This window comes from Phasianus colchicus, chromosome 1 (assembly GCF_987193195.1).
Source record: "Phasianus colchicus chromosome 1, bPhaCol1.hap1.1, whole genome shotgun sequence".
Taxonomy (NCBI): domain Eukaryota; kingdom Metazoa; phylum Chordata; class Aves; order Galliformes; family Phasianidae; genus Phasianus; species Phasianus colchicus.
Window position 1 is genome coordinate 5,606,220 of NC_143436.1, and position 23,267 is coordinate 5,629,486.

The following is a 23,267-nucleotide window of genomic DNA, read 5'->3' on the forward strand; positions in this document are numbered from 1 at the left end:
ATAAATAAAGAAAGAAAAGGAGCAGAAAAAGAAAGAAAACAGAACAGCAAGCAATTCTCCTCAGATAAGTAGTTGTAGTTCATTGAACCTTGTCTTCCTTTTGCCTCCCTGATCTTAGGTAAACATCTGAGTGAAGTCCAAACCAAACACACACACCAAAATAGCATGGGGTGTAACTGATACAATCTCCAGTACTAGTAGAAAAAGCTTCTTAAAAGGAGGCGGAGAGAGAACTCTTTCTAGAACAACCACTGCTCGGGTGAAGACTATCATTCTTTAGACTGTACAGTGGGAATTTAGTATTTCCCAAAGCAAACATAAGAAAATGTCCTCTTCTATACATGTGGCGGCTTCTGAGATGATGGAGGAGCTCTAAACATTCAATGCTCTTTTACAGTCATTCTGTGAAATTGCCCTGAAGTCCCTCATATATGTTTTGAACTCACATGTTAAAGTCAGTAACCAGGCCATCTTTCCTATGCAGTAGGAACTTCTCTAACTTTCTGTGCATAGCGTGTTGTGAGGAGGAGGTAAGGATGAACAGTAATGTAAAAATGGAGAGGAGAAATTCAAGACACTGTAGCCAGTAACTTTGGCCCGTTTGCAGAACCAAGATCACTGTGAAATGCTATGCACACAGCTGAGTTGAAGGCTTGGGCTCTCACCTTCTTGGTTAGGTGATGAAGGAGACAGGTAGGATCAGAGGAACATTTGGATATTAAGCAGGCCAAGATAGCCTAGCTCATTTGAATGCCTTAAGTTTGCAATGAGGAGGCTCAAAGCTCATAATTTCATGTTGAACTCAACTGCTTTGAGAAACATCACACCTAATCCAAACTGAAGATGTACTCATATGCCTAATGTGTCTAGACATACTAGATTTTAATATCCTACAACTTGCAGGAATCTAGAAGTGATGGAGACACCAATGTGGTCAAAACATGTGCTGCATTTTCACCAGTGTAAATCAGAAAAACACCACCCATGGTTGGAGCTGCATAGATTTACGCTGGGTATGTGGCTTCTTGCCAGTCTTGGCTCTTACAGAAGATATAAAAGGCTTTTAGATGAGGAGGAGGTTATGGAAGGGAGTGGTGGCTTATGGTGAAGATAGGGCTAAGTCTGCCATGTAGCTGTTTAGGAAACAGCAAAACGCATGTCCAATGCATCTGACACACCTGATCATTTTTTTTCTGGGGATTAAAAATGATCTTGAACTTCTTTTGCAGTTCTACACATGGACTGCCCCTTGTGCTTGTATGCTGTGCTGCGCACAGTTCTCATCGTTGCTATGCGTGGGGTACAAAATGTTCATCTCTGGAGGAACTGTGATGTTCTGGGAGTGTTGCTGCTGGCTGTTAAAAGGCTTCTGCATTTGCCCCAGAGGAGAGGAGGGGTATGGATGCACATCAGATTTCCACATTGTGTGAAAGAAGCCTTATAATTATCTTATACATTACAGTTGGGAGCCTTAGGCAAAGGGTAGGCTTCTATGCTTTCTCCTGACCCACTGTACAAAGTTTCATGTGATGCAGGGTTGTGATGGAGGGTGGGGATGCGGCTGCCTCTAGACGTCTTGGTCGTGTAATGATAGTCATTGTGTCTCCAATGGAGCTGAGCCAGCCTGCCTGGGCACAGGTCAAGGTTGGACAGCATGACTGCAGAACACACTGAGGGCTGTAGTGTGGGGTTGGAATACCACCAGGTGCTGAGCATCGTGGCACTGTGGGAAGGCTCCAGAGAGTGGACTGTACCCTAGAATCTCCAGCATTCTGACATCTCTTCTGAACATGAGGCCCACATACAGTGTTGGTAAATGCTGAACTGTCTGCCTGTCACTGCTCATCCCAAGGAAGAGAGCTGCTCCCACCACTGCTTCCTTACACATCCTCTGATGAGGTCCCATCCACCTTTTGTCCCTTTGTTTCTAGAGGCAAGCCAGCTCTGCACCTTTCCCCACCTTCCAGCTTTGCCTCCATGATGGTGAGCCAGCAAGAGCTGGTGTACCACACAGAAACACTTTCTCCACACTTAGAAGGCATCTATTATAATAGAATCGTAGAATCATAGGGGTTGCAAGAAGCCTCTGGAGATCACCAAGTCCAGCCCCGAAGGTCTCTCAGGATAAGCCAAGATGGGTTAAAATAGGAAATAGCACCTCTGTATGAGCAGATTGTGCTTATCTATTATTGCTGTGATACAGTATGAGAGGATTTGCTTTTATAAGGAGGGACAGATGCACTGTAATCCCCCTTAGCCTGGTCCAGAGCACCATGTGTGGTCTGGGTGCTGAGGTGCTGTTGCAGATGAACTGGCTTCCAGCTGCACCCAGCCAAAATTAATTCCAGGATTAATTCTTGAGCTGGCCGCAGTGGGATGTTCATCCCATTGAAACGCCATGATTTTTGAACCAGTGGTGTAGTTGGTACCTTTGTGTCCAGCTTTCTTATTTGAATGGCTACTTTTATTTTCGTGAGCCTATGTTTCCTACCAAGAAGTCAGTTCTGTTGGAAAAAGCATGATGCTGATCTTTGAACATACCAAAGTGAAATCTTGTGAGGTTTTTGTGTTTTTGAAGCCCACCAACTTGCTCAAATGGACCCTGGGCCATGGGCTGGGGCAGATTCCAAGAGATGACAAAATCAAAGTTTTATAAAAGAATTCCTTGTCTGCGGCACACCCCATCACCCCACCCAGGGGAGAGTAACAGAACAGGAGAGCTATTATGGGAACTCATATCACTGAAAGATCAAGCTTCAGTTTAATCACCTCTTGTTAATTCCTTTCTTATATTGGATTTTAATACATTTTTAATCTGTTTTTCATTCTTCATGCATTATCACCTGGGTGATCTGAGTGAGCAGGAACCAACCTGATGCTGGGACTGAAAAGCAGCAGGGGTGGTGTAAAAGCAGAAGGCAAAATTCCCAGGAAGTTATGGAAGAGGGATAAAAGATGAGGACTTGGTCTGCTAGCACAGATTTAAGCTGAGACTACAGCAAGATGGTCCTGTTGTGTGACCTTGAGTCACTCCAGCCTGTGTGCTTGCAGCCTCTCAGTTGCCTGCTTACATACAATATCTTTGAATTTAGGATTTTTTACTGAGTGTACACAGAACCAAGCACACCCAAACCTTCTTCCGAGTTAGATCTTCATGTGTAAAAAAAGAAAAATCTTGAAAACTTCAACTAATGAGAGAAAGAACCTGTCAAATACCCCTTTGGAGGGACTTCTCCCATCCCCCTCCATGCTTTTCCTTCAGTTCAAAAAGACCCTTATCAACCTTTCAATCTTTCCATGTAAATACACTGACAAGTGTCAGGCCCTGGCAAACCTATAATTAAGGCTGAAAACAATTTGCTAATAAAAGCTAAGAAACTGGATTGAGTTTACTTATGCCATCCCCACTGAGCACTTTCCATCAGAATCTTTTATCTGCCTCTGCAAATGCCACTTTGACATTATTTTTACTGAATCAATCAAACGCAGACACTACGACATATTCTCCTTGCAGAGAAGATGCTCCGGCTTCAGCAATGAAAATTTGTTGTTGTTGTTGTTGTCATTGCAGCTCCTCTGACTCACAAAGCGCAGTGAGCTTTTGGAAGGAGAGAAAGAATGAGGAAAATTGAGTGGGGGGAGAGAAAGAGAGAGAATTGGAGAGAATTGGAGAGAGAGAGAGAAAACGTGAGCCAGAGATTGTGGCAGGCTTTACAAATTGGCACAGTCTTATCAACAGCATTTCATGGTTTTCTGGAACTCTTTCAAAGGGAACTTGCCTTTGTGTGCACTGGCTTAAGCTTTACTAATATTTAAAGCTATATTTAAAAGTTTATGAAAATTACTTCTGAGTTCCTCTGTCTCTTAAAAATCATCGAGGCCAATGTTTGCTTCTTGCTGTTATCCCTCTCACCCCCTCCCCCCAAAGTTTCTGTGGTTTTCCTGTCCTGTTCGTCCTTCCTCAGCAGTCTATCTGCCTTTCCCTCCCCCTCTGCTTCTCTCCCTTCTTCCAGCTTTGTTTCTGGGGTAGCTGGGAGAAGGGTTTTGTTTGATGGATCTATTTGTAATGGGTGAGGTCCACCTTTCAGCAGTGCCACTCTCCGCTCCATCAGTAAGTATATAAGTAAATACGTCTCTCATATGCTCTTTCTCTTGGATCTCTGCTTTGTCAGAGGGTCATCTGGTTTTTTCCCTTGCTTCTCCCTCTCAGTAATTATAGGTCGGTCAGTGTAGCGCACTGGCACCTCTTACAACCCACTGCAACATCCTAAAGCAGATTTTGAAATAGCTCAGGTGGTCTTTAGTGCCAGTGTGCACTGTTTTTAATCAGATTAAAGGGGAGAAATCATAGAGTCACAGGGTCATAGAATAGTTTGATTTGGAAGGGACCCTTAAAGATCATCTGGTCCAACTCCCATGCAATGAACAGGGACACCTACAGCTAGATCAGGTTGATCAGAGCTCTGTTTTTGAATGACTTTGAATGTCTCCATGGTCAGGGCATCCATCCCATCTCTGGGCAACCTGTGCCTCACCACCCTTACTGTAAAAAAACTTCTTTGTTATATCCAGTCTAAATCTCCCCTCTTCCATCTCTTGGATCATTTTTGTGGCTCTGTCTTCCCAGTTTTCCACTGATTGGTAAAGGAATGAGGAAAACTCCAGCTTCTGTAATCAACGTTATCTGTGTATAGGTAGGCACTCAGATGCATAATTTGCATGAGTACCATGGTTGTTTGGAGGAGGAAAGTCTGAAGAGATTGTCTTGGCATGGAGACATACTTTTGTTCTGGGCATAGATGGAAAGCAATGAGGAGGGGAGGGTGATCCAGTGCAGGCCATCAGCAGCCTACTCTTGAGTTTAGCTATTCTAAAGGACAGCGGTGACACTTGGGGTAGAATATGCCCGACTCCTTCTAATAGAATCATAGAACCATTAGGGCTGGAAACGATCACTAAGATCATCTAATCCAACCATCAGCCAGCTCCACTGTACTCACTAAACCATGTCCTTCAGTGCCACATCTGCCCTTTTCTTGAACTCATGCAGGGATGGTGACTCCACCACCTCCCTGGGCAGCCCGTGCCAATCCCTCGCCACTCTTTCTGAGACGAAACTTTTCCTAATATCCAATAGATTATGGCTGTCTGTGAGCTACTCACACTTTTTTTTTATCATCATGTTGATGCATATCTGCAGAAGAATAGTATCCTAAAAATATCCACTTCTGTGTTGCTGATGGAACTGGAGGTGGCTCTCTCAGCTATGTGAATAGCTACTTTTCATAGATCTAAACAAAAGAAAGATTAATCCTTTCTAGTAGTATCTGCTGACTTTTTTTTTTAAGTTTATACCTTGGGTATATCCAGTGGCAATGTCCTGCTCTCCTAGTTTAGACCCAGCTGATGAAGCCATGGCTGATTCTCTCCCTTCACAATGTCTACTCTGCACCTGGGGTTATTTGGTGGAGCTACACTGGCTTCTGAAAAGATGATCTTCTTTACTTTGTTGACTTCAAAAGAGCTAGGCAAATGTGCCCTATCTGAGGAAGTGACCCCTTACTTTACCTTATTGTATGGCATTAAAAAGAGCAGCTTTAGTGTAGGAGAATATCAGGCAACACTCCCATCTCTCAAAGCTTAAAAGTGCATAGAAATGAACCACAAACAAAAGCTATAAATGTCTTCTGTATCCTGTAGTGCATCAGTTATAAGCAAATCCTTTATATAAATGAACCCTAGATCCTTTAGATTCCCTTTGAAGAAATCTTGTCCTCTGGCAGCTGGAACTGCAGTGATGGGAGTGACAGAGGTAGTGGCTGGGAGACATGGCTGTCTGCTTGAGATAGGATCAACGTTCCTGCAAGGGACAACTGCAAATTTGGTGTTACAGTGAGATTATAAATCCCCTTAGATTTTAGTGGTGGTTTTGGAGAGAGAAGGAAAATAGAGCTAGAAAATTATTATATATATATAGAGAGAGAGAGAGAGATGTACATAAAATATTTATAATGTCTGTGTACTGATGGTAACATCGTGTTATGTTGGAGAATATATATTATGCTTTAATGCATTAATCAGTACAAGACCAATGAAGTGCATGTGACCACTACTATTTTACAAGGCAGGGGAAGGTTAAGTGATTTGCCTGAGGCCAGAGAATAAATCACTGTCACCAATGGGATGAGAAAGGGAGAGGCTCCAGTTCAGGTGCGACTCTAGATAGAACAGGCAATACCAGAATGAAACAAGGCCTAAGCAAAGGGCAGTGTTAACTTGTCACTGTGGTGTTCATCACTTTTCTAAGAGGTGTTGCTGGAGGGAAGCTCCTCTGCCCCTCTTCTATTTTCTCATCAGATGAAACTGAAGCCAAAGGTCTCTACATTTTCTAACCTCAAGACTCATCTTTGTCTCCTTTTCATGCTTCTTGTGTTTTGGAAAATGATTTTATTTTCTAGAGGTCAGATAGCTCAGTGTAAGGAAGTCCATACCTCATGCTCAGTTTCCCTGCAACAGCGAGATCCTGTCATAGTAACTCACACATTATAGAAAACAAAAGTGCCTATTAAAAAAAAGCAGTGATCATGCACACCAAATAATTAGTGTCATTAATTATTAGTACTGTGGCATAACCTGCAGGGCCCAATTAAGATCCGAACCTTATCACGCTAGGTTGGGGAAGCATATTAATACACAGCTTTGGCTTTGAAGATTTTGCATTTTTAATGGACAGAATTAAGAAGAGGAAAAAGGAACTACTTCTTATTTTGCAGGTGAAGCACTGGGATCTGGAGGTATTGAGTTGCCCAGGGTCACATGGGTTATGGCAAAGATGTGGTCCTATGTACTGATCAAGGAGAGCTCCGAAATGGAGTTTTATAAATATGGTGAGGCTTCAATTTAACATAAAAAATAATAAACTGAAAAAAAAAGAGCTTGGGAAGGCAGGAGGAGGGAGAAGGATGTGTACGACTGTGCCTCTCACAGTCAGGCTGTTCAATGAATAACAACTGGCCTTCACTGGAATGTTCCAGGGGATGTCTTATTTCATCCCAAGCCACTTGAAGAGCTAGTTAATCTTAGAAAACCCTGAGCCTATAATCTAATGCCCAAATAACAACATTTGGCATTAAGTCAATGTGAGGGGAACACATATGTATATGCGTGTATATTTACAAATATATACATATATAGTGTTTTACTTGTTTAACCTACATCTATATGTATATTTAATAACTCATGCACACACACACCCTGCCCTGTCTTAAAATAATATGAGTTAGGAGTGGGGGCCTACCATTGCAGCCTGGAAACACAGCTGATTTAGAAGGTATCATTAACATTTTAAACAACAACAAAAAAGTCTCATTTAGATTAATATTTTGAAAAGCTGTGCTGAAGTAGAAAGAGTCAAAGAAAAGCACTTAAACATTGGCTGAATGTCCTATTTTTATCATATACAGAATAAAATTCTGCTTTCTTTTGATTTCCCCCCGAAATGGAATAACTTTTCTACATAAACTTTAGAAAAGAATAGAAGTTGATGTCAAATTTAAAGTATTTGGAAGGTGGCTAATTTTTACTTTTAGTCTGCAAGAAGAAAAAAGACAAGAGTTTGCATGCCAAAAGTTATAACAGAGGCACACAAAAAAGGAAAATTTGATTCCCCTAGATGAGAAATATATTTCCCTTTGCCCCCATGATTCAGCTCTGTGGGATAAATGCATTCTGACAGATATAATACATTTTCCATCCCACAAATCACGTAATTCAAAGCACAGAAAGACCTGCAGCAGAGGTGAGCAGAGTAAGGATGTGGAGATCTTGTCACAGCCTATGGGGGGAGAGTTTCACTTAAAGACCTTGCAGGTACACTGGTTTGCATCAGTTTGGTAGAAGTAGTTGATTATTGCATGTTCCCCACAATGGAGAGATCCTAAAGAAGCTGAAACTCTTCCACTGAACAGCATGGTGTTGTCCTGAGAAAGAACACTGGAAAATGGCTGTAGATTGAGGAACCCGAATTGGCTACCACTTTTCAACATAACTATTCAATATTCCTATGTGAGAAAATGTGGCCTATAGAACCCTCTCACAGAAGTGTTACAGAAAGAAAGACAAACATTTTCAGTGCCTTCAGGTGCAGGACTGATGGGCATTGAGGGAATGCCCATTTGGAAATGAATCGTTCTGTCTGGGGGCAAAACTGGGATAACACACACAAAAAAGTTGTCCTGAGGGTGATGCATTTCATGGGGAAGAAAGAACAAAATCCAGAACTGTTGACTACTAAGTGCTCTGTCCAGCCTCTGCACATCTTAGTTTAGGCTTTATGAGAAGAGAAGTGAGGGAGTGCATATTTGCATTTCTTTTGCAGAATGGATATGTGCAGAACAGCCTCTTTAATCCTGGAACTTCCAAAGTGTTGAATGCTTGACTTGGAAATCTGAGTTACAGTTGTTTGATGTATTTATTACTTTTTTTTTTTTTTTTTTTTTTTTTTTGCATCTCCTTACACAAATACATGAGATAGGCAGCATATATTTACATAGTGGATTTATGAATTTTTGCTAAATTACTGTGAAAGTAACACTTTTCAGATCCCGTTCACTCTTTCTGGACCTGCAAAGTGAACATCCTGATTTGCACTTCTGCTGCTGCAGCTGCAGGTTTCTCTTCATTTCTCTCTTCCTGCAGCTCTGGCGGCTCTTTCCTGTTTTCGTATATTTCCATCTTTCTCTTGCGCTTCCATTTAAATGACCTTTCTCATTCACCCTTAAAATTCCACTAAACCGAAAAGGAGTCCTGCCTCCAGGCCTGTGACTGTGGCCTCTGTATCCTTGGACAATGGGACGAGGAAGGAAAAAAAAGGGACATTCCTGCAGGTCCTCGGTGTGTGGATAACAAACAGGGCACAAGAGTCGAGCATGTAAATCAGAAATCACTCCATTAGCTTGTTAAGCATTTTGGAGTGACACCACATACATCAGGAGCTGGTGGCCACAATGGAGGGATCCTGGCCATTTGATATTCATGAGATGGAAGAAGGTTTAAGAAGAGAAAAAGGAAGGGGGAGAGAGGGATGTGGGCTTTCTAATGTAAACACCATTATCATTTGAAAATCAATTAGCTCCTTGCACTGGGGGAATGAGGAGACTTAAGGCCCTTTCTGAACTGCTATTGTGAGCCTGGGTTATTTACTTTAATTAAGAGGAGACAGAGTGGATTATTGTCTCAAACCAAAGAGTTGGGAAGAGTCAGAAAATTACACTCTACCTCACTGCACAACAAAGCCGGGGTAAGAGACAGGCTCCAAACCCAGCAAAGTCAGAAAGAAATTAGCCTTTAATCTGGATTTGTCCTACATAAGGCACAATCAAAAAGAAGCGAGGTTCGGAGCCTTCTTGCTAAGCACTGGGCTCAATATTGCAGTTGCTGTCACTGCCAGTGCTTCTGTTGAACTTTAACATTTGGACTTCATGGGGCTTTTGTTCCTGGAAGGGTTAGAGTTTGAGAACAAACTCTATTTTGAACTAAAATTTGACAGAATGAAGTGTCAGGTGTCAGGCTGCATCTCCTCTTGCCTGCTCCAACCTACCGAGGAAGAAATGTTTTGCTTTAGAAACAAATATATTAAATTGTTGATGCAAAGATGTTTCCTGGATGAAGATGCTTATATTTTTTTGGCTCTTATTTAATTCAAACAGCTCGGATTAAAAGAAAAGGAGAAAAAAAAAAAAGCGAAGAAGGAGGAAAAAAAAGAAAAGGAATTTGGCAAGTGACTAATCCACAATATTGTCTAATTTGGCATATGGAGAAACACCCCCCCGAGGTATCTAATACTGAGATGTTTCAGCACTGCTTTGCATTGCCCACTCTTACTCTGCATACTCTAAATATGTATTAAGTCAGTCGAGCATGGCAGCTGCTGAAGGAGTTGCCACAGCTTACTGGGTAAATAATGATCGCTTTATAAATCACCTAAATGCGTATCTACCCCAAAGACCATGGCAGTGGCTTATGGGAATGCTGATTTGCATTTTTAAAATTTCCTTGGATATATTTGCAATTGCTGTGCCTCCCGCTGATTGCTGCATGCTCTAGTTTTAAGTTCAGGGCCCAGTTCTTTCAGTTATGAATGGATGAATCTGGAGTGTCATCACTGAAATGAGCCACACAAAGTCAAACTGAGGAAGCAGCCCACTTGACAAGATTCCGTAAGGAATACCCTGTGAACACAATTTGGCTCTGACATCTCTTGTTGGTTTTGCATTTGGAATGACTTTATAAATAAATCCTTCAGAGCTGAGAAGCGCCGTTTTTAGGATGAGCTGCTGTCCAGATGTGAGATTGAGGGAAGGTAGAGCCAGACCACAGCTAAAAGATCCCAGTCAGGCCCTGCACCCCTCTGGAAAATATCTTTCCTATGTCAGTATTTGGGGTCCAGATAAGCCCTTTTGTTGGCCCATGGAAGAAAAAAAATACTGTTTGTTCCTATCTTCTTGACACACACCGAAGCTCACTGACTCTTAGCCCTTCACAGAACTGAGACCATGCCCTGTGTTTTATCATCAGAGACATCTTGGCCTGCAGTGAACTCCAAAACACATGACTCTAGAAGCTAATGGATGAGAAGGCTTTTCAGAGGCCCTTGGGAATGAAACATTCATTACTTCAGGCAGCAAGAATAAAATACGTTTTCATATATGGCTGGTCAGAATTATCCCAGGCATTCAGGGTTCTTTTCTCTGCCTTTCTCTTGCAGTTGGTTCCTTTCTTTCTCATTTGACCCTGTAATTAAACCAGATCCTTTTTCCGTGATAGTCATTCCCTGCCTTCTTCAAGGCAGGTGTGTCCACTACATGCTGTATTGTCTTGTAGAAATAGCTACCCCGCCTCTGGAGCTCAGCAAAGCACAAATGTTTCCCGGTTAAGTTAATGCCTTTTGCATTCTGGCCTTCTCTCTTGAGTTTTTACCTTTGCCAAGCTGGGTCACTGTCTTAGTTTCATTGGGAGAGAACTGTTTTCTTCAGAGTGTCTGGTACGATGCTATGTTTTGGTTCTAGGAGAAAAGCAAAGTTGATAACAGACCAATGTTTATAGTTGCTGCTAAGCAGCATCATACAGAGCCAAGGCCACTCACTGTGAAGGGCCCAAGGAGCTGGGAGGGAACAGAATTAGGCCAGCTGACTTAAACTGGCCAAACAGATATTCCATACCATATGGCATCATGCAGAAGGAGTTTAAAGGGGGTGGGAGTTCGTCTTTCTCTCTTCTGCTGCTTGGAGGATTGGCTGGAGATTCGCTGGGGAGTGGCCCCTGTACATTACTTGTTATATACATTCAGTGTGTATATGTATATATATACCTGTGCAGGTATAATCACAGAATGTTGGGCATAGTTTCAGTTGTTGCTCTTTTTTCTTCTTGTAGGGTATAGCTTTTAATATGAAGCCACAGTGGGTTCAGATGGTGTATTAATTTCATTCATACCTCCATGCATGTTGGATTAAAGTGAGTTCTTTGTATATTATCTGGTTATCATATTATTTTGTGATCTTGAATATACGTAACTGTATTAGAAATGGTGTACTGTAGTCTTATTCCCCTGGAATAAACCTAATCCTCAACTGGAATGTGAGTTCAACAGACCCACAGGACTGAGCTGCTGGCTGCAGATATCTTGTGTGTGTGTATAGATGACTACACGCAACTGTGTCACCTATATTTGCATTCCTACAGCTGTTCATTATTTGTATCTATTATACAGCAGAGAAAGCACAAATGTATGCAATTGAGTCACAATAATGAAGAAATATGAAAGGACTAATCCATCAGTTCAAGTGTGTTTGTGTTTAAGCGAAGGGGACACACTGATAAATTCACTGATTTATTCTCACTAGCTCTTGCTGTTTTCTGAAGCAAGGCCTGGGTCACTGAAGCTGCTGCAGCTGACAATGATTTATATCAGCTGCAAGATCTGCCCTGGAGTTTTTAAGTGTATGTCAAGGACCTTCAGCACTTTATGAATCTTTCTGGATGGAGTTTTCCAAATCAAAATCTGAAGGAAAGGCAAATCCATTAAGAAGAAGCACACATGCTCGACAGTTTTGTGTTTACAGTTTCCTATCTTGTTTGTTGAGATCCTGTTCAGTTTTGATCAGCCAGCTGTTCAGAGTCATGGCCTACAGCCTTGAATAATAACCACGGTCTCATTCCAGAAAAAACAAAAAGACTCTAAACACTTGTTGGGTTAAATTGAGTCCAATCGGGACATCAGGAGTGTCTGTTGATTGCTTGCTCTTACTCCTACAGCTAAGGTGCAGAGATGTCTCGATGTCTTTTACCTTTGTGGAGCAACATCTTCCTTCTTACTTTGGTGCTGTTACATAGTAGAGTACTAGACAGCCCAACTGAAGGGCCAAAAGGACTCAACTGTAACCTTTGTTATGGGTTATAATATACAGATATGCAAAATATGGCACCCTTAGGGTTGCAACCCAGGCTGAAGGTAAAAGAGGTGGGGGTGGAAACACCAGTGGTGAGGTAGAGGGTACCCAGGGGCTGGGATCGCATTCCTGGCTGTGCTGGTGGCCTGGGGTAATTTCCTTCTCTTCTGTTTTCCATCTATCTTTTGTGTAGATAATTATAATCTCACTATAGCAGAGAGTAGGGGCTTTTTTAGGACCCATAAAGACAGCTGACCCTATTTGCTAGGTAAAAGTAATGGGAATGAGCCTGAGGGAAGGAGGAAGGTAAACGTGGGGGAGAGGGGCTAGTTCCCAAATCACAGATTTAAAAGGTTTCCAGTTCAGAAAGGTGAAGGAGGGCTCAGACAGGAGCTACATGGCTGAGGGATCCATCTGCCTAATTTGCAGGAGGGCAGGACAGTTTTCTTTTGGGTGGAGTTGTTCCAGACCCTAATTCTTGTGAGAAAATAAAGCTAATTTTCGGGCTTAAGCTTAAGCTACTCTGGCCAATGGGAGTGGGGGCCAGGGGGGGGGAAGGGGGGATGCCAGAGGGAGGGGATCATCAGCTTACAGCATACCTTGTCTAGGTGCAACACCTTGTACCATGAGTATTACAAAGAGCCCATAGGAAAAATGGGGAGAGACTCTTTATGAGGGATAGGACAGGGGGCAGTGGCTATAAAATAAAAGAGGGTAGATTTAGATTAGATATTAGGAGGAAATTCTTCAGTATGAGGGTGATAAGGTACTGGGACAGGCTGCCCAAAGAGGCTGAGAATGTATCATCCACAGGTGTTCAAAGCCAGATTGGATGGAGGTTTGGACAACCTGGTCTAGTGGGAAGAGTTCCTGCCCATGGTAAGGAATTAGATCCAGGTGATCTTAACGGTGCAATTAAAAAAGCAAAAACTTTGACTTATCTCTGGGCAAAGACAGATCTTACCAGTATGGGATTCTCTATAAGTTTAATTCTAACCTATTAGCTCTATAAGCGGGGAACCTTTAAGAAAATTTTAATTGTCCCCAACTATTCAACTATTTTATGTTCCTTAATGCCCTGTACTCTCTTTTCCAACAAGGAAGCAGTATATCTAGAGAGCAGACCTTGCCTAAATTGTCTGCAGAGCTAGTGAAGGAATTCCCTCCAGGATGTCCCAGCAGCAGAAAGCTCCTGGCACTATCTGTGGCCTCAGTTTGCTACCCAAAAGCATTATCTCCTCATTAGCTGTGAATGAGTCTCCCCTCCTCATGCATCTGTTTTATTCTCCCACCACTTTCAGAGCACCTGAGAAGAGAGGATTATAGATCCTGGGGCCCAGATTTACTCCTGACAGATACCAGCTGAAGAAAATATCAAATGCAAATAGGGGTGAACTCACACTGTCTCCGATACAAACATTCACAGGAGGATGTTGCAAGGATGGTCTTAGCTTAGCACTTAACCTGTGAATGACAAGGGAAAACGGGGGTTACAGGAGAAATTGGGTGGTGATGTTGATAGGGACATGGCATGTTGCCATTTACTCAAATTCTTGTTGGTCCAGTTCTAGAGATAATTCTTACTCAATTTCTATCTTGGAAAAGCTCATCTGTGAACTAAGGAGCTTGTATGCCCATGTTTATCTCGTTATTGCCTTGCCAGTGGAATAGACTCTCTCTGTCATTGACCCCATTGGGAACCATTCCTTGGTGGACTTGGTGGGGTCAACTTCTGTAAGCATTCTCTTACTTGCAGCTCTCAATCCAAACCAAAAAGCCTCTAGTAGAAAAAGTAAAACGTGACTGGGTTTGCTCCAGCTGAGGTGGGCTGTGGGCTATTCACACTGGCAACAGAGTTGGCAAACTGGTGAGTGAATAACATCCAATCCCAGAGCTGTGTGAAGCTGCTTGGGGCGAGGAGTTGGCTGGAGGAAGGCATATGATTAAGTGTGATATTAAAGCTGAATGGAAATGAAGGATCTAACTGCTGATTTCACAGGAGCACTGAAGAAAGAGTGAATTCTCTATAAGATTTCTTGAGAGGTTTTTTGTTCCTCAGCAGGAAGGCTGCAGGACATCCCAGTTAAAGGCTGACCTATCTGCAGAAACCTTGTGTGATGGCTTTCCCAGAGTCAACGACTATTTCCCAACCCCACTCCCCAGTAGCTTTCTGCCAGAGCTCCTTGCCTCCAAGGATGTTGGCTTGGCAGGCTGCCTTGGTACTCCCTGGATCACGGGATCACTGGATGAGTCAATTTGGAAAGCTCTGCAGGAGGACCCTGTCCAGCCTCCTGCTTCACACATGGCCAGCCATGAGCTCAGGTGGGGTTTCTCAGGGCTCTACCTGGATTATTGGATATTTGCATGTATTATATAGGACTGCTGCTCTCCTGGACTGTTCTTTGACTTGTGTTCTCTGATTCCTTGGTTGGTCAAAGCCAAAGCTTTGGCTGGTTGTCAAATGCACCATCTTCCAGATTGCTCAGGTTGGAGAAGCTGTGCTGCTGAACTAAGCCGCCCCAAGTTTCACGTTCATTCTTCCCAATAGGAGCTGTTTTGTGTTTTCCTTCCTCCTCCTTTCCCCTCTAACAAAGCTTTCTGTTTCTGTCTTACTGTCTGTGTATAGCTGAAATAAAATCAGATCAAAATGTAGTCACAGTAAGTTGCTTTCTGTTGGATGAAATATTCAGGGCACGTGTGGCTTAGGACCTGATACTTTTAAGATGTGGGGAAGATGGTGGTGTGGGCTCAGGGTCAGATATCACAGAACAAGACCACTGAATTCTCCTAAAATATGGGGGAAAGTCACTTAAACTGTGGAATTCCTTGTAGGATTTTATGGATATTAATCGTTTTCTTTGATTCAGAGTATGGTAGGATAGACTCATGGGAGAAAAAAACACTGAGGTCCTTCACATGAAAATAATCACTCATGGCTTATGAAATTCAGAAATTGAAAATTCCCTGGGGGAAAATGACAAGGTTTCAATTTTATTATACTTTACTCAGAATAATGAGTTGTCACTGACAGGACTCTAGGCTGGAGGAACAGTGTTTTGTTCTCTTTTTTATCTATATTTTCCTGGTGGGATGAGTCATCACAAACCCTGCAACATTGTTTGTCCAGCTGCCCATGCATGGTGTGGTTGTCTCTTGAACACAGACTTCACCTTTTTTACTACGGAAATAACTGTATTGGGGGCACATCCTTGATAAGGTGCATGTGCTGCTATGCATGGCTGAAAGGTGGGTATGTATAGACCCAGCATCTCAGAATCACGCCCTTGTCCATATTTTCTTTATATTTGTACACAGCTGTCAAGAACAATGCATTGTCAGTGACATTTTCTTCTAGTTACACCATGGGCTGTGTGCTTAAGGCTGATCCCTTGTGATACACTTTGCACACACTGCTAAATGGGCCTTCCAGGAACCTCTGTTGCTCCAAAACAGTGATGATCAGGGTTGTTTGGTTAAAAAAAGGAAAGCAACAAACCAAAAAACAACAACATGATTAGCTGCTCTGTTTCCTTTAGCGGAGTAGCAATACTTTTTCTTGCCGCCATTTTACATTCTGTTGATCAGTCATTGACTTTGGAATAGGAAATATCCATGTGTGGTTGTGCTGTAAGTCTGAGTTTATTCAGAATGGGTTCACACAGAAGCCTCTTTCATGCCATACCACAGATTTCCACCCAGCCCCCTCTTTTTTTTTTTTTTTTTTTTTTTTTACTTACTACTTGTGCATTTCCTCCTCCCTCTCTTTTTTCCCTTCAGGGAAACTTTTAAATAAAACCTTTCCCAGACTGTCATTTGCCTCTACAGTGCTGCTGAAAAGCTGCAGTAGCATTGCTCTAACAGCAAGTAAGTCACCCTATGCTGCTCACCAGTGCATTTGGTCTCTCCACTCATGGAAAGAGGAGCCAAAAAACTGAAGCACGTGCCATGCCAGGGAGCCTGGCTCAAGATCCACAGGATTAGCTCTGTTAGCAGTGCTATATGTGGCCTTGACATGCAATCAGCAAAGCAAAATGTTCATTATTGCCTGACTGTCAGCTGAAGACAATTTCAATTATTCTGGCATTTCAATGGATGAAGAAACCCTTTAGGCTGGCTCATGAGATTAGACTTAAAGACTCCGTAAATTAAGAAAGTTGCAATCAGTACATTATCTGGAAGGCAGCTGTGGAATATACTATAACAGGGAGGGGAAGGAAGAAAGAAAAAAGACAAATTGCTATATTCAGGTTGTGGTTTTGATATATCAATTTACTGTTTTAACATATGCATTTGTGAAATAATTGTTTTGCATTTCTTAAATCACCTTTAATAACATCAGTGTGAAGTTTCTAACTCCTATATCTTGACAGGTCAGTTCTTCTTTTGCCTCACACCTTGTTTTAACGACCGGTTTTAGTTAGAGGAGGGAAAATATGAGCATTGCCAGAAGAACAAATCTTTCTGAAAGTTATTCAAATATTATATCTGTCTGTTGATCATAAAACTCCATTGGGAGATAAATGTGTAATGTCCTCTAGGTTAATTTTTATAATATCAGATTCTTCTTGCTAGATATGCACGGATGTGGTAATTGCTACCATATATGGCCTTTACAACTCCTGTCTGATGTGTTAAGTCTGAGGATCACTGCATCATCATATGTTGCACTTCTAGAGCTTTTATCTCTGAGATTCTCAAACTGTTTCAGCATCTTTACAAATAACAGTGCAGAACCTGTTTAGTTCCTGCAGTTATGTGACTTATCCTAGGCAGAAGTGCTGAGATAGGAGGGCTGAAAAACGCGCAATATTGAGGCGCTTCTTTTGGCAAAGAAAAAATGTAGTTTAGTAGTAAATCATGCTCATTCCTGTGGGGTGGGATTTTGTGTAATACCCATGGGTAACTATATACGGGGAAGACAGATTTGCCTCAAGGAGCTAATGAGTTGCAACCTAGAAGTTGGTGAAAAATCGTGGTTGAGTTATGGCAACAAAGTCTTCATGAGAGTTGATGGGTGACAAAATCTTGCTGAAGGCAGTGACAGTGTCTTCATATTTGCTGTCACCCCAGCTAGCTGGCTGAGGAGGTGAATACAACATGGAGCTCCCTGCTGCCATGCTACGTAGATAGAATAGCTTTATAGGACAGTTAGATGGACCTCTAAGCTGCCTCTAGTATTTTACACACTGTATTTTAAGGCTGAGTGCTCAACTGTTGACCCTTGACTTTGCTAACAAGTTTTAGAATGACTGGTGTTATAAATCTCAAGGGGATAGTGTCTCTCAATTGTCTTGCTTCAGTCTAATGCACTGCATGGAATTCATCACACTTATGTTTAGTTTACAACATGGAGGAGAATGGACTGGGATTCTCTATTTAGTCACTGGGGTGAAAGAAACACTCAATGAATACAGATTGTCTCTACAAGTATCTGAATGGTGGGGGTTGGCCAAGTTGTCTTGTGATAGGGTAAGAGGTGATGGCCTTAAGTTGCGCCAGAGGAGGCACAAGTTGGATTTTAGGAAAAAATTCTTCCCAGAAAGAGTGATGAAATAATTGGAACAGGTTGCCCAGAGAGGTGGTGGAGCCACTGTTTCTGGAAGCATTCAAGAAATGTGTAGATGTGGCACAGAGGGACAAGGTTTAGTGGGCATGGTTAGTTGTTGGACTAGATGATCTTAGTGGTCTTTCCAATCTTAATGATTCTATGATTCTATGATTGTTTTATCCTAAGGTAGTCATCTCACTTTTAGCAGAGGAATCACAATCTAAAAGGTCATATTATCTCTCCAGCATCTATAAAGGGAATCTTGGCTACTAGTCAATGCACCAATGTCTAAAGTTATATGAGCTAAGGACCACTCACTTCTTTGTAGAGAGATTAGACTGCAACTACACAGTGTAGATCTTGTATCTTGCTGTAAACATGTAAAGCAGCTAATGAAATGTTGGCAGGTCTTGGCTGGAATTGCTAGAGATGATGACAACAGCAATAACCATGATAACAGCTGCAACAACAGCCATAGACCTGATGTAGTGACCTATCAAACATAAGCATTTCCACTATCCATCATCCTTAACAACTTTCTCTTATCAAACTAATTTTAATCTCATTGACTTTAATGCAGACCTATTTTCAAATGATGGCAATATAACTTTGATCTTTCTATTATGTACTACCAAGAAGATTGTCATCTACAGAGTTTTTCTTTCAGGTTGTGACCTGTTCCTGGATTAATAAAATGGTATGAGTAACTTATTGGAATTTGGAATACAAAGGTCTGAATTTCCAAGCACAATTACTGATTGTCAGAATCTCTGGAAGAATGGAACTTAGATGTCTCTAATTTGATTTTTGAGATTTGAGTGCCCCCTTTCTGAAATCCACATTCTGAAAAAAAATGTAAGATAGGAACTTGCAAGCAGGCACCCCAAGACACCCCAAATCTCTAACTACCTTAAAAAATTGTGGTCAAGGATAATTTACAGCACCTCAAATATGAAATCAGCGTATCGCATATTGCACACTTTTTTTTCCCCTCAAGTGAAATTTTTTGACCTATATTTGAAAACCAAGTAGTTTTGGAAGTTGAGACCCAGTATTTTTCACACAAGAATCCTTTTAAATTTTTTAAATATTCAACATTCCTGCTGTTTTTTTTTTTTTTTTTTTTTTTTTCCCCTTAGTTTGGCTAGGAAAGCTGTAAACAAATCCTTAAAAAAATAAAAACCTCACTCACAGTTTACCCCACAGTTACGCATCTTTCTGCTTTGGAGAACATTTAGCTAAAATTAGATGACAGCTCCATACCCTTAGAACCAGTGTTGTGTTTTTCCTCCATTTCTGATCTACATAATTCAAAACAAGGAAATGTTAGCAGGTAAAACTGCAGGGTAAAACCTTTTGCTACTGGAAATATTTGCATTTATTAGGCTAACAACTGTAAAGCAGATATGCACATCTTTAGACTTCCTCATTCTTGCCTTATTAAAAAAAGATCTTTGAAATTCAAAAGCTTCCATGTAAATGTTGTGGAGACTTTATCCTTCCCTGATGCAGACGGTTGTACTTGTGTGGCTTAAAAAAAGCAGAACCTGGAACTAAGCACCTCAGTGCATCACTTCTGGTTAAAGTCCAGACCTGGTGTGTATGTAACATTTGGAGAGAGCTGTCTGAAATTAAGCTCTCCACTCTTCCTGACTCATGGGTTTGAACTTCGTAATGGCTTTGCTTATCTTGGTGCATTTGCACGGGGGTAGGTGAGCGTGACATGTGCTTGCATACATTTCTAGGTCTTTTTCCAGCTCTATGATGTTGAGTGCTGCACAAGCAGCATTTGATCTTCTGACCCTTTCCACTTGATGCAGGTTTATTGTTAAGGGATGGACCATTTCATCCAACCCAAAATGCATGAGAAAAAAGATTTGCCCAGCTGGAGGCTAACATGGTTGCTCCTGAGATCTGGTGGGTATCTCTTGCTTTGGCAGGTAGAACATGTAAAGGATGCGTCATTCCAAATCTGGTTCTTGCCTTGACACTTTCTCCAAGAAGACTGCCCATTAGAAACGTATGGATTTAGACTACCAGATCTGCAACAGTGACCTCCTTGTGGGTATTTTCCCAGATAAAAAGCTCAGAGACATAAGCAAGTCAGGGATTTAAAAGTAGTTACCTTGTGTTAGCTGCCAAAACCAGGGCAAATGTCAGCAATGCAAAGTACAGACAACATTTCACACCTCTGTCTGTAATTTTCCATATTGTGTACATCTACATCCTTCAAGATCATCCCTAAATCACAACTGCAGTGCTTTATCAGTAACACTAATAAAGTATCCCTTGCGGCTTTTTCAAGAAGGTATCAATCGATAACAGGGAATTAAACAAAACAAAACACAAAAGAAACATTCCCCTCCTATTTACAGAACAAAAATGACTCACAAGGGACAGTTTCTTGTCTTTTCACAATACGAGGGTAATGCCCTTCATGGCAAACACTGGAGTTTGAGCCCAGACTTTTATAGACTTTGTGTTGATATATTTTCTCATGGGAAAGATCGGAGTAGTCCAGACAAGCATCTGCAATTTTTAAGTGGACCAAGGCAAGGCTGAGGAATTTAGAATTACATCCAAATGGAGTTTTAGTTTGCATGGGATAACAGAGAGTTTTCAAAAGACTGAAAAAATTATTCTTATGTTGAAGATGAAGGAAACTCATTCCAAAAATTGACAATAGACAGACAGCTAACTTCTCTAATCCAACTTAAGGCCTCCTTTTCCTTACTTTGTTCTTTCATTTGGTTTCACTGAAGTAGTTAAATTGCAGGAGCTTACTTCAATATGGCTAATGCTCTAAATCAATGTTTGAATTTTGTACTAATTGAGGCCAATCCACTGACATTTTTTTCTATAATGTGAAGTCTAGTGCCCAGAGTAACTTACTGAAATTTAACATAAAAGCAAGATAAAACAATTAAAGTGGAAGAATATTTGATAAAGCAGCTCAGTGATTTATAGTGTAGTAAATTGAAATAGAAGGGACAGAGATTTTTTTTTTTAATGACAACCATATTTTATATTCATTATCAGTCTCTCTGGGCTCTTTGTGCATTTGTAATTAAAAATACAAGTTTATGGGTAGTAATTTTGGGATTTATTACTCTGGTCTTCTTTTTGAGGACTTTTTTTTTTCCCTTTTCTGCTTTCTCTGGTAAAATATTAAGGTCCCATTGAAAAGTTGCGTGGAATAAATGTAGTGCTAGCCAACCAGTGGCTATCTGACAAAGAATTATACAATCACAGAATCACAGAATCATATAATTATTTGAGTTGAAAAGGACCCTTAATGGTCACGTAGTCCAATTCTCCTGCAGTGAACAGGGGCACCTTCAGCTAGATCAGGTTGCTCAGAGCCTTGTCCAGCCTGACTTTGTCTCCAGGGATGGGACATCCATCAACTCTCTGGGCAACCTGTTTCAGTGCCTCACCCTTAACATCATTACATCATTCAAACAACAGTTTCATGGGCTGAAACAACAACAACAAGAGTTTTCTTTTGGTGATAGGGATTAAGTCTCTCTTGGGGGCATTTTGGCACTGAACTGCAGCTCACATGGGAGGATATCTCATGCACTGGAGGCATCGCTGCATGCTGTGGGCTGGGAAGACAAGGGCTCTGACCATATGTTCAGACTAAAGTTTAGGTTCAGGTTAGATAACAGGAAAAATTTCTTCTTAGAAAGAGTGGTGAGGAATTGGAACAGCTGCCCAGGAAAGTGGTGGAGTTGATATCCCTGATGGTGTTCAAGAAAAGGGTGGATGTGATACTGAAGGATATGGTTAGTGGGCATGGTGGGGATGGGTGGTTGATTGGACTAAATGGTCTTAGTGCTCTTTCCAATCTTAATGCCTCTGTGATTGTATGATTCACAGGTCATCATCAGAGAAAGGAGCACTCCCTGCATTGCAGAGTCCTATGCTGCTGGTTTGCCCACCAGACTGCAGGTATGATTCACCTAACATGGATGAGCTGAAGAATGAGATTCCCCCTCTGTCTAATTATTGCTTTCTCTCATCTAAACCTCTAGTTGCACTAACTACCCTCCCTTCAGAAGCCTCCCCTCCACATCTATATCTTAATATAGAAATAAATTAACTCTTCCATGATACCAGAGAAGCAAGAATGCTTTCCAACCCTCCCTATGTTTGCAACAGAAAACAAACCAAATCTCAAGTGCATGAAAATTTTCAGGTATCAACTGGTGAAATGTAAATATCAAGAGATTTGCTTAAGGACATGGAGAAAACCAGTAGCAGAGCAGACTAGAAAGGTGAGCAGTATAGGAAAAATAAGCAGCACCCTGAAAGAGCAAACCACAGGCTCATGCATCCTACTGGCATGCTCTATGTCCTCATGATATGTCTGCCTAAGGCAACCTTGCAGCCTTTTCATGAGGCAGAAAAAACCTGGAGCAGAGGGAGAAAATAACACTTCTAGTCTCTTGTAAATGTTTAACCATTTGAAAAAGGGAGCAGCATCTTTATCAGCCTCCATGTGCACTGGTTCATATGTACATTCTCACTCCCAGACATGCATGCACTCTCCTGTGGGATGATTTCTAAAAGAAAACATGTGCAGAGGTCCAGGACAGTGTCTTGCAGCTGATTACCCTGGCAAGGCAAAAGTAGGCCTGGAGAAAAAAAGAAATATAGGTAATAGGCTTCCTGATTGATGAGTGTAAGCCTATGAAAGGGCTTTGTCTGTGGGAGGTTGTTTAAAGAGCTATTGCGCTTTCCAGGAAAAGAGGTGGTAAAAGCAGAAACCCAAGGCAAAGTTACATGGCCCTAACAGAGCAGCTGATGAAATCAGCTCCTTTTTTTTTTTTTTTTCTTTCTTTTTTTTCTTCTCAGCGTTCATTCTGCTGCCAAGCGTCCTCACCATGGAGTTGGGAGGCTCCAGGGCCATCTGTTCGGCCTTTCAGAGACCTGCTTTTCAATAGCGGGGCTCTGTTTTGTGACATTTCTTCCCAGAGTTACCTTTTTCCAGGGACATCTGCTTGAAGGTCAGCTCAAACAAAAGTCTTGCCTCTCAAAAGAGAGGTTAACTTGTGCCAGAAGTGGGGCTGAATGGGGAGGCAGAAGGGCAGAGAAGAGACATTTCTCACTTGCATCCTGCCCTTCAGTTTGTGCCCTACCTGTTCCCTCCCATTTCCTTGGGGCATCCTTCAGAACTGTGACATCCAGAGGAACTTGAATACACCTCATGCTTTCAGCACTGCTCACCCCAGGGGTCTAAAAATCACAAGCCAAGCTTTTCAAAA

The 23,267-nt window shown here is 41.7% G+C and overlaps 1 long non-coding RNA gene across 1 annotated transcript in view; it reads left to right on the plus strand.

Annotated features, from left to right (window-relative positions):
* The first annotated feature begins 4,023 nt into the window (after nt 1–4,023).
* The window catches only part of LOC149919374 (uncharacterized), a 32,512-nt gene continuing 13,268 nt past the window's right edge, over nt 4,024–23,267 (plus strand). The window contains exons 1-3 of the long non-coding RNA XR_016463550.1: nt 4,024–4,111; nt 19,818–19,914; nt 21,880–21,951. This is a non-coding gene — a long non-coding RNA (uncharacterized LOC149919374). The remainder of the gene's footprint in view (nt 4,112–19,817; nt 19,915–21,879; nt 21,952–23,267) is intronic.